At 46.8% G+C, this 11,292-nt stretch overlaps 1 protein-coding gene across 2 annotated transcripts in view; it reads left to right on the forward strand.

Annotated features, from left to right (window-relative positions):
* Window positions 1-10,917, forward strand: part of WWOX (WW domain containing oxidoreductase) — a 955,527-nt gene extending 944,610 nt beyond the window's left edge. The window contains exon 10 of one of the 2 annotated variants that reach the window (XM_059382580.1): window positions 10,545-10,917. The gene's annotated coding sequence lies outside the window, so the exon portion shown is untranslated. Of the gene's footprint in view, window positions 1-5,307; window positions 5,332-10,544 lie in introns of those variants that run through there. The other variant, XM_059382581.1, reaches the window with a different exon arrangement.
* The last annotated feature ends 375 nt before the right edge of the window (window positions 10,918-11,292 follow it).

Below are 11,292 nucleotides of genomic sequence, written 5' to 3' on the forward strand. Positions count from 1 at the left end.
CAGTCCGAGGTTCTTCCTGCCAGGAGTCCCCTGTGACAGGCAACTCTTGCCTCTGGTCCCCTTAGACAAAATCTAGCCTCCACTAGCCCTGAAGGCAGCTTTGTAGCTGCAAACCAATCTCTCCCAGAGTGGGAGCTGCCCCTGGCTGGAAGAGAGGTCACGGTGGAGCCTTCATGCTTCTTTCCAGGCTCCTGGAGAAAGGTACCCTCTCTTCTTAACTTTTAGGTTTCCACTGTATCTGATAGAGCCAGGGCACCATAATCCACTCTTTTTGGCTTATTTTGAATGCTCAGTTTATTTCTTTTAAAAGTCTGTGACCAGGTATTGGAGAAAATGAAATTTGGGCTACTCTGTGAATTTGAGCTAAAATGTAACACTTAGTGTTGTTGTTGCCAAACTCTATTCCTGCATCTGGGGCCTCATGCCTTGGGGGTGGGGGGGGGCGGTGGTAACAGGACCAGTGCTAGGCAGAATGCTGCTCTGGAAATGGGCAGTGGGGTTGCAGATTAAAATACAAGTCACTGAATTTAATTTGAATTTCAGATAAGCAATAAATATTTTTATGTAAGTATGCCCCATACAATAGGGGATATACTTACACACACACACACACACACACACACACACACACACACACACATCAGCAATTTATCTGAAATTAAAATTTAACTGAGTGTTTTTTATTTTTACTTAACCTGGCCACTCCGGGCAGGCCGGATCTCTTTCTCACAGGGGAGGCTGGATCTGAGCTTGACCCCACCTTCCCACCCTACCCCTGGTTCCTCAGGCTCTTCTGTGGACCTGGCCATGATTGCTCTGAGCCCCTGTGAGGCAGGTGGTCACCAGGGGAAGTGAGGGCTCCGAGGGAACCCAGTGCAGATGCAATCTCATCTTGTCACATCCTGTTGCCCTGACCATGCTGGCCACAGGCCCAGGAGATCTGGGTACCTTTCTCGGCCTGGCTTCTCACAGGCACTCCCTGGGTCACAAAACCCTGTTGTGGTTTGCCACTCTGGCCATGTGTCCGTGCGTGTTGTCTCACTGAAAACTGAAAAGTTCAGTCAAGGCCATGCTGGCTTGTAGCTTCTGATCTTGTAACTCGATGCTCTACTGCATTCTCCCTTCGCTGCTTCTGAAATTCTGCCCATCTGAGCTATCTGCATGCCTCCCCACCGTCTAGTGCTCCCATGTCCTGTGCGGCAACTGAGGGATGTCTGGTCACTCTTACGCAGTGTCACCGACTACCCTGGTTTGCTTGGGACTGAGGGGTTTCCTGGAACCCAGGGTCATCCCATTATAACTGGGCAAGTTCTGGACAAACCAGGATGACATGTTCCCCCACTGTGGAGGCTGCTGGCAGAGTTCTCTGGTTTGCAGTGAGCAAAGCTCCAAAATTCAAATGCCAAAGCACTGAAGGACAGGGTCCTTACTCATACCCATACCAGGCTGGTGAATGGAAGTGAATTCTAGACTCTCAACAAACAGCCCTCCATTCAGTCTGGAATGAACCCCATCACCTCCACCAAGAGGCCTTCCTGAACCATTCTGCCCAGGTAGCCCTAAGCCCCAAACTCTGCTCATGTCCTCTCAGCAGTCTCACAACTGGCAGTCACCTGTGTGCATATGTTCGGGGGTGGGGAGAGTGGGGACTACTTGCTTGCTGTCTGTCCTCAACAACCAACGAAACCCGGGAGGGCCTCCAACAAATGTTCTGTTTATTGCTGAAACCCCGGAACTCAGAATCGTCCTGGCACATGGCAGGTGCTCCAAAACTACCTACTGACTGAACAAATGGGTGACTCGGTGCCTTGCAGTGCCAGGGGCAAGGGGCTAAGTGGGTAGGGCTGAAGAAGTAGAGCCCCTGCTCTTTAAGGGCTGGAGGGAAAGAGCGATTTTTAAGCACACTATGTCAGCACAGGGGGAAGGTTTATGGGGGTGTGAAGGCCACAGGGAGCCATATGAAGCCATGTCCAAGAAGGTCCAGCAAAGGATTTGCCCAAATCCTTGTTTGAAATGGGTCATCAAGGATGGCCCAGGACTCCTTCTGCTCTGCTTGGAGAAAACACTGTAGGGGGAGCAGGGCAAGGGCACGGGGGCATGGGGTGGCACTGCGGTTCGGGGTCCCATAGGGTGGCTGTGAGTGAGGGAAGGCTGTATGTAAAAACTGACTTGGGGAGGCTGAACAGACATCTGAAGCAAATTACACTTGTCCATCCAACAATCTTTTTTTTTTTTTTAAAGACTTTATTTATTCATTTGACAGAGATCACAAGTAGACAGAGAGGCAGGCAGAGAGAGAGGAGGAAGCAGGCTCCCCACTGAGCAGAGAGCCCGATGCGGGGCTCGATTCCAGGACCCTGGGATCATGACCTGAGCCGAAGGCAGAGGCTTTAACCCACTGAGCCACCCAGGCGCCCCAATCCTACCTTTTTTTAAAATGAACAAAAAACGGTAGACTGGATTTCCCAGTTACAAATTTTCTGTCTTGTCAAGATGTGCCAGATTCTTCTTCCTCTCCACCTTCCCCACAGTCTGTCCCTATGGTGCCATTTTGACTAACCTCCGCATCCCACTGGAAAACCCCCACGACCCCATCAGCCCTGCTCTAGCCAACAGCACCTTCCTGTGCTTCTCTCCCTCTACCCTCTCAGTTTGCCGGGAAGCAAGGGGCACCCCTATGTAAACACTGGGTACCAATTCGTGAACGACTGCTCTGAACTGTCCAAATCTAAAGAGTAGCCTGATCTTTAAGGAGGAACCACTTACCCGTCTGAATTTCGCATCACTTGCAAGAGTCATGGCACAAATCATACGAAAGCCACCATCTGGCCTTCTCGCTCATCTCATGGGCCTCAGTTCCAAAAACACACTGACCTCACACAGACACCCAGAATTTGGACCTCTAAAACAAAAGTCCGAGTCCCCTTTGCTATGTTTGCCTTCCTTTGCCGGGTGGTTTTATTTGGTGGCTATACTTAAATATTTCAATATGTTCTTCAGTTCGCTATTAATGAGAAAAGAGAGGAAAAAGGGCATAGACCTCTCCCAGAAATTGGAGAGGAGATCCAATTTCCAACAAGAAATGGTTAAATTTTAATACTAAAATTTTAAATTTTAGTAGCTGTGTTGGTACATGGGTTGAAACATGTGATGGGTAGGAAAGTTACCTAGTGGTGGACGGAAATGAGTATAGGAAGTCAACATCTGTACTTGGCCTGAGAAAACGGCGAAGAGTGAAGGGCACCCAGACTGGAAGTTTTTATGCCCATCTGTCCGTCCATCCACCCATCCAGCCAGCCACCTTTCAATAATTCTGACTGCCAACTCTGCCAGATACCATCTTAGCCTCCCAGATGGCTCCTGTTCTAATGGAACTCACATTCGGTATACAGGAGGCAGAGTATATAAACAAACAAATTCAATCAATAACAAGAAAATATCAGCGAGTGATAAGTGCTATGAAGAAAATACATCATGGTGGATAGAGCTCAATGGAGAAGTTGGGGGTGGGGTGGGGACTGTTTTCGAATGAGGAGTCAGGGAAGGCCTCCCGGAGTGGGTGACCTTTCAATCGAACCAGAAGCAAGCTCAGAAGGTGAGTCCAAAGGAAAACAGCTGAAGAAGGAAATGGCATCTGGGAACTGACGGCATCTCAATGGGAAAGGAAAATGAACCCCACGTCCACTGAGAAGGATCCCCAACTTCCCTTTGCTAATGCCCACGTGCACCACGGGAAACTTGCTTCTCCCTTGGCTCACCCAGTTGAATCCAGTCTGGTTCAGTAACTGACACAGTAACTGACTCTTCTTTGCTGAGCTTTGTGAAATTAGGCACTTGGTGAACTGGCATTATGGAGGAGGGAAGAGGGTTTTTGCTGCAACAGCCCAAAACATTCTGTTGCAAACGTTTCCCGAGGCACCACTTCCCCAATGGAAGTAATGGGTGGCCATTTGCAAACTGCTTAGCCGTCCTAACCACCCTCAACCAACCCTCATTAGCGGCAGCCGGAACAAAGGCACCTTCCTGGAAGGCTCTGTCGGTGAAAACAAAACAAAAGTTGTATCTGGATGTGCCTTAGCTAACTCCCACTGGTGTTTTCTATCAAAGCTACGCAATTGACAGAACAGAAGATGGGAGACACTGCTGCAGCACGCCCGAATCAGACACTCGTTCGCTGAAACAATTGCTTTAGAAGCAACCACTGCCTGTGTGCTTCCAGAATGGCTATAACTTTTCGTTTCCTTCTAAGAGTGCTTATAACATTGATTATACTAAGGACATCTTTTCTTAATAGTTCCTGCTTTACCTGCCCAGTTTGGGACAGATTCTTGCTAATCTCAACATCTCTTAACACATAACGGTGTATTTTTGTTTGTTTGTTTTATTCTGTCCCCAGGAAACTGGGCTTGGATTAATTCTGGCTTTATCTTATCTTATTTGGATCAGAAAACAAAGGCACCACGTGTTACATACATGGGGCTTACTTTTTTTTTTTTAATTAACTTCTCATGGTTAGGACACCCAGAGCTGTGTAGAAAGGGTTAACAGAGCCACTTAGAATTAAACGGTACTACCTGATCATAAATTTTGCTTTTCGTACTAAAGCAATTTTCTGTGTTGCAGTCTTACGAATATGATACGGCGTCTGAAATAATAACTCTATTTCAGGCAGCCCGCATTCTCCCCCTTCTCTCAGCTAATTTCTTACATGATTCCCCTGGTTTTACAAGTATTTTTAATAGGGTGGATGTTCCAGATTCTTCCACACAGCCAAATCCTTTCATAATCAGAGACTTGTTTTTCCATAGGAATTTAATTCTCTCTGCAGAACTGTAACGTGGGTTGGCCTGATCTGGTTTATATTTTCTGACATGTTTTCCCTCCCCTGAAGATTAACTTAACTATCACTTGGCTCCTTCTCAATCCTTTTCATCTCATTTTCACTTAAAAAAAAAAAAATCTGATTTCATTCAGTAGGGTATCTTACGCTGTTTTGTGAAGATAGGGATTTTAGTTCTGGGAACAAGGTGGGTTCCTGCCAAGTGTTTCTCACTTGGATTCTAGATGATGCTCAGATTGTCTGAAATTAACACGAGTCCAGCATTCTTTAAAAACAACGTGCAGCTTGATGTCTCTATTCAGCATGCAGTCATGTCAATAAAATTTTACCTAAAATTTCAGTCGTGTTAGTCATTTATCGTTAGGTACAAAATGCACCGGATTTGGTAAGACAGTTTAAAAAAAATTTTTTTTTACTTATCCAGAATTCTGTTAACTCCTTTCTTTCAACCCTTTCTCATGCCTTAGGATTCAGCTAAGAAAAATCTCCTCTTTGGAAATCACCTCGGTTGCTTGTTACTCCCTCCTTCCTCCTTCCTTCCTTCTTCCGTCATACAGCTAAGTACAGCTTGCATTAGTTCTATTCTTTGTCCGGTCCGTCTTTGCCACTAGACTATGTTCTATGAGTTTGTAACATCGTGGCTTCCATGCTCACTGAACCCAGACCAGTGCCTGACACAAAGCAGATGCTTAATAAATGTTTGGTAAATTAATAATCATAAAAAGAAAAAAAGGCAGGCCCCAGAGGGGGCAATTTTCTCCTCAATTCTCGGATCTGGCTTCCAACATGAACTGAATTGGCCAGTGACCAGCAGGTCTCATCATTCTATTTCCAGTCGGTAATGAACTCTCCGCACTCTGCCGTTGCCATTTTAGAAGGCGATTTTTTCCCTTCTCCCGCCAGAAGTGGCCAAGATGCTCGCTCCGGGGTGGGGACGTGCTCCACCAATCCCAGGTCTCCTGGGTCTCTCCTTCTATGGGGTCAGGCCCCAGTGCCCGGCACTTTGAACACACACATTTCTCAGGTTGTGTAAACCTTGCAGAGCAGACCATCCAGAGAAGAGAGAGCTTCAGGCCCAACTCTCCACCATGTTTTGCACGCCTCCACACAGGAGTGGCTCCGCAGAGAGTCGCAAGCGTCAAGGACACCTCTGGGCAGCTCAGCTGTCTCCAGTTTGCTGGAAGACAGGGGAAAAGTCACCTAACCTCTTTAGCCCTCAGCCTTTCCGTTGCTAGAATGAGGGGATTGGTCTACATAAACTCCATACCATTTCCCTAAAATGCGCTGGCCTTTTGCAATTGCTTACATTATACTGAGTGGCTGCACTCCTTCCCCAGGTGGGAATGAGCACGGACACTGGTGCTCAGAGGACACTCTGCATCTGAGTGGTGGGAGCAGTTAAAGCCCGTGATTCCACGATGATCAGCACCAGGTCTGAGGTTCTCGAACAATGCAAGTCTATTTATAGAGAATCTGGGATCCCATCCAGCAGTCCTGCCGATTGCATCACCCAAATAATAAAGTGCTTGAGAAATCCATTCTGTGTCGATTCCAGGAGCTTGGGTGAGTAGCACCTCTGACGCCTCGCTAGTCTGGCTGGCCTGCGAGGGGTGACCAATCATCCTGGTCTGCTGGGACTGGGTGGGCTCCCAGAACTCAAGCCTTGCAATGCTAAAACCAGCCCAGTGCCAAGCACCCTGCGGTTGGTGACTGAGCTCTGCTTATGTCTGATAATGCCGTAATTATCACACTGTCAGCATCAGTGATTAAGAGCTGACCCTGTGCTACCTTTTACAAGGACTTTACCAATTGAATAATACCCAATCTTCACGACAGCACTTACGCTATTAGATTTGTGCCATTTCACCGATGATGAGACTAAGGCTTAGAAGGGTCACACAACTTCCTCAAGGTCACAAGGCTACTGAGCGTCAGAAAGAGCATTCCGAACCCTGACCCACTTGAGCTTCTCCCCCATGTCAAAATCAGGAATCTGAAAACTGACTGGGTTTCACCACATCAAGGGATGATTGTTAACTGCTCTGGATGTGATAACATGGTTGTGGTTACTGTTTCTTAAGGTCTGTATCTTTTAGAGATATGTTTAGAAAGATTTACCAATGGAAAAATAAATCAAAGAAAACCCGTGTCCGTTAAGACTTATCAGGCTCAAATCCCCATGAGTGGTCTCCATGAGTGCCAATCCCTAGGATCACAGCAGTGTAGAAAGTGTAAAACCCAGGGGCCCATGCTGTGTCTGCCCCTAACAAAACAAGTGACCTTGGGGGAGTCACTTTGTCCCTTTCTTCCTCTTAATTAAGTAGCTTGGTGTGATTATTCCCATGCCCCATTCATGAGGCTGAATAGTGGAAGTTACCTGGGTCTAGTGGGATAGTTCTCTGCCCAAGGGTTCTTTAATAGCATATAGACTATGCCCAGTATATATTTTCCAGTTTGCCTGGATAATCCTCATCACATATATTTTCTTTTTCTGGGAGAAAAGTCTTGATATTCAAACTTCTTAGTGTTTATTTGTTTAACAGTGGAACCTTTTCTTCAAATGAAATATTCCCAGATGCCTAACTTTATAGAACCTTTTAAAGAGAGTTGTTCTCATCTAAACGAGTGCCAAGAATCCCCAAAATAGCATCTTTTGGAAACTTCCTGGTCTATGGCATCCCAGCCAGCATAAATCTAACAAGATTAAAAGAAATACTTAGTAATGTGATGATTATGTCTCTATAAAGCAGGGTCTGCAAACTTTGTGGAAAGGGCTGAACAGTAAATATTTTAGGCTCTGCGGGCCATGAGGAGTCTGTCTCCTCAATTTGAAGCATAAACAGAGACAATCCATAAAAGAATGGATATGGCCAAGTTCCCATAAAATTGTATTTATAGGCACAAATGTGAATTTCATATACTTTTCAAGTGCCACAAAATAGTCTCCCCACCCTCCCAACCACCTGAAAATGCAAAAACTATTTGTCGTTGGTGGGCCGTATGAAAACAGGTGGCAGGCTTGACTCGGCGTATGGGCCACTGTGTGTGGACCCCTGCTGTAAAGCCTTCTCATTCACATGAGACCCTGGAAGGTGGCAGAAGCCTCATTTCAAATATGGCCTCTGCACACTTGTGGGAGAGCTTTTGCAAGCGCTCCAGGCCTCAGCTTCCTCTGATGTGAGAAGGGCATTAATAAAACCTAAAGGGCCAGGGATACATGATGAGTCTCTGTACTTGCCCTTCAGTTTCGTGGTGAGCCCAAACCTGCTCTAAACAAAAAACAATACTTTAAAGATAAATAACGCCTTCTTCATGAGTTTATTGTTGGGATGAGATGAGGTAAGACTCTTTGCATCTGGTGGGCCCTCTGAAACTGTCACTCCCCAGCCCTCCTGCAAACCAGGGAGCTGCCCTTCTTGGCCCTACTCCTGATTAACCTTCAAAGAGCAGGGACCCTGGTGTGCCAGAGCCCTGGAGCAATAAACTTGGATCCAGGACCGGTTTTGGCAGAATGAGCTGACCTAGAATCAGTGTGGATGAAACTCGCAAGTGTACCCGGCCCGCCACCTCCCATCTCATGACTGGCTGAACTCAGGGGCCTTTCCCCGGGGCGACAAGCTTGTTTGCCTTTCTTCTGCAACTTTTCCCAATGGTCTGGGCAATGTTCGCTTAAGTATCTTTATCACCGTTGCCTCCAACTCCTGCCCTAGATTCCCCATCTTGGCCGTAAGAGCTATATATAATCCCTGCTGAGTTCCTGTGACCTCCCTCCCCCAGTCACCTGCCTGCAAGGTGGGGGTCCCCTACACACCTGCTAATGCTCTTCCCCTCCTTCATTTTCCCACTCCTTTACCCTCCGCCCCACTGAGCTGCCTCTTCTCCGGACATGTCTCTGTCCTCCAAATGTGGAGTGCCCATTATTCCTGGGGGTACATTTCTGTACTGGCTGCCCATGTCCAGCTTGTCCTGTCTGCAGGACCTGGGGCATCTGGGTAGCTCAGTCGTTAAGTGTCTGCCTTCAGCTCAGGTCATGATCCCAGTATCCTGGGATCGAGTGCCACATCAGGCTCTCTGCTCAGAAGCCTGCTTCTCCCTCTCCCACTTCCCCTGCTTGTATTCTCTCTCCCTCTCTCTGACAAATAAATAAATAAAATCTTTATTTAAAAAAAAAAAAAAAAGGACATGGGGTCTGGGCTATCCCTCTTCCTGCTTGGAGTCTTCCGTGGCTTTAGATCTCTGTATTGTCATCACCCAAAGACTCCTGGTGGTGGTTCTCCTTCTTTCTTCTCTCCCCCAACCCCCACCTAAACTCTGTACAGGACTGCTGGCTCCGTGCATTCTAAATTGAAGGCACATACCTATCCCCAGTCAAGTTCGCCCTGCCCCTTCCAGGTTGTTCAATGTCATTAACCGTCAGGAAAATTCACATCAAAATCACATTGGGATACCACTTCACACCAGTCAGAATGGCAACAACGGACAAGAAACAACAAAGGTTGGAGAGGATGCAGAGAAAGGGGAACTCTCTTACACTGTTAGTGGGAATGCAAGTTGGTGCGGCCACTCTGGAAAATAGTGTGAAGGTTCCTGGAAAGGTTGGAAATAGAGCTACCCTATGACCCAGCAATTGCACTACTGGGTATTTACCCCAAAGATACAGATGTAGTGAAAAGAAGGGCCATGTGCACCCCAATATTCATAGCAGCAGTTCCACAGTCACCAAACTGTGGAAAGAGCCAAGATGCCCTTCAACAGACAAACAGATAAAGAAGATGTGGTTCATATATACAATGGAGTATTACTCAGCCATCAGAAAGGATGAATGCCCACCATTTGCATCGACATGGACGGGACTGGAGGCGATGATGCTGAGTGAATTAAGTCAAGCAGAGAGAGCCAATTATCATACAGGTTCTCTTACTTATGGATCATAAGGAATAACATGGAGGACATTAGGAGAAAGGAGGGAAAAATGAAGGGGGGACATCGGAGGGGGAGACGAATCATGAGAGACTAAGGACCTGAAGAAACAAACTGAGGGTTTTAGAGGGGAGGGGACTGGGGGCGGGGGTGAGCCCGGTGATGGGCAGCATGGAGCCCTGGGTGTCCTACACAAACAATGAGTCATGGAACACGACATCAACACTAATGAGGGACTGTATGGTGACTAACATAATAAAAAAATAAAAATAACTCATTTTACTTTTCTTTAAAAAAAAAAACAAAACTAGAGCACATCCTGTATATTTGCCTTAACAAAAGTAACCCATAAGTAACCCATAGGCCTTATTCAAAGTGCAGAAAAGTTGAAGAGAAAAATAACCAACCATACCCATATTCACCATTTTGAAATAACTTTCTGTGGAAGGACTGAGAGGTACTGCTGAGACTACAGGCGTGGATGCCATCTAGTCATTAACACAGCGGCACCACTATTGTTCCGTTATTACTCTTAGTGAGCATCGCTCTGTGACTTCATAATATTTCATCCAGAGATCACATTGTTTTATTTAGCTTTCTCCATTTTATTGAACATTTGTTTCCAGTGCCCACCATTGTAAATAATACTCAGAACAATATATTTGTGCACAGATGATTTTCAGTGTATCTTACATTACTGATTTGTGGCTGATTGCTACAGGTGGAATAACTCTAAGAATGGCTGAAAGGTCATTACGTGTTTTTTGTTTTTTGTTTTTTAAAGGAAGAAATATTATTCAGGGGATACGCTGAATGATATGGTCACTGCTGACTCCCTGCCTTTCCCCAACCAGTCGAGAATCTTGGTCTTGGACGGCTCCCCCAGAATCATCCTCAAGAAAAGTCCTGCTCAGCTTGCCACCCAGACCCCAAGCCGAGATCTTTCCTTCCCTTTAGCTCACCTGGTGGCAAACCACAGCAGGTAACTATGTGGACCAACTTCTGTTTCGGAACATAAATACCAGCCCGACCCTTCATCACTCCACATGACCTTTCTGAGTTCGTCAACTTGTCTCTGATCTACAGCAAAACCTAACTGCTGTGTTTTAAGAGAAATTCCAAGAATGGAGTCCCCAAATCAGCTCACGTGATGTCCCCCTAACCTGGCAAGTGAAGCTAGAATTCTGCACTGCTGAAGCCTTGCCGGGGTGGGGGTCGGAGGGCTCAAGCAGTCACATTGCTCTGGACCCTTGTCTGTCCCCGTTCACCAGTACAGTTTTGTGAGTCCTGAAGATGTCTGTCTGAGCATGCTGAGGGTCGACTGCTTCCAGGGATCCCGCACCCGGTCGTGTGACCGTACACACGCCCCCTCACACACGCCCCCTCAGATGCATCCCACCTATTGACGGACTTTGGAAAAGTATGGGCTGATCTTCATTTCAGCTCAGGTCGTGATGGCATGGGTCCTGAGATCTAGCCCCACAAGGGACTCTGCACTCAGTGGGGAGTCTGCTTGAGATTCTCTCTCACTG

This window comes from Mustela nigripes, chromosome 17 (assembly GCF_022355385.1).
Source record: "Mustela nigripes isolate SB6536 chromosome 17, MUSNIG.SB6536, whole genome shotgun sequence".
Lineage (NCBI taxonomy): Eukaryota > Metazoa > Chordata > Mammalia > Carnivora > Mustelidae > Mustela > Mustela nigripes.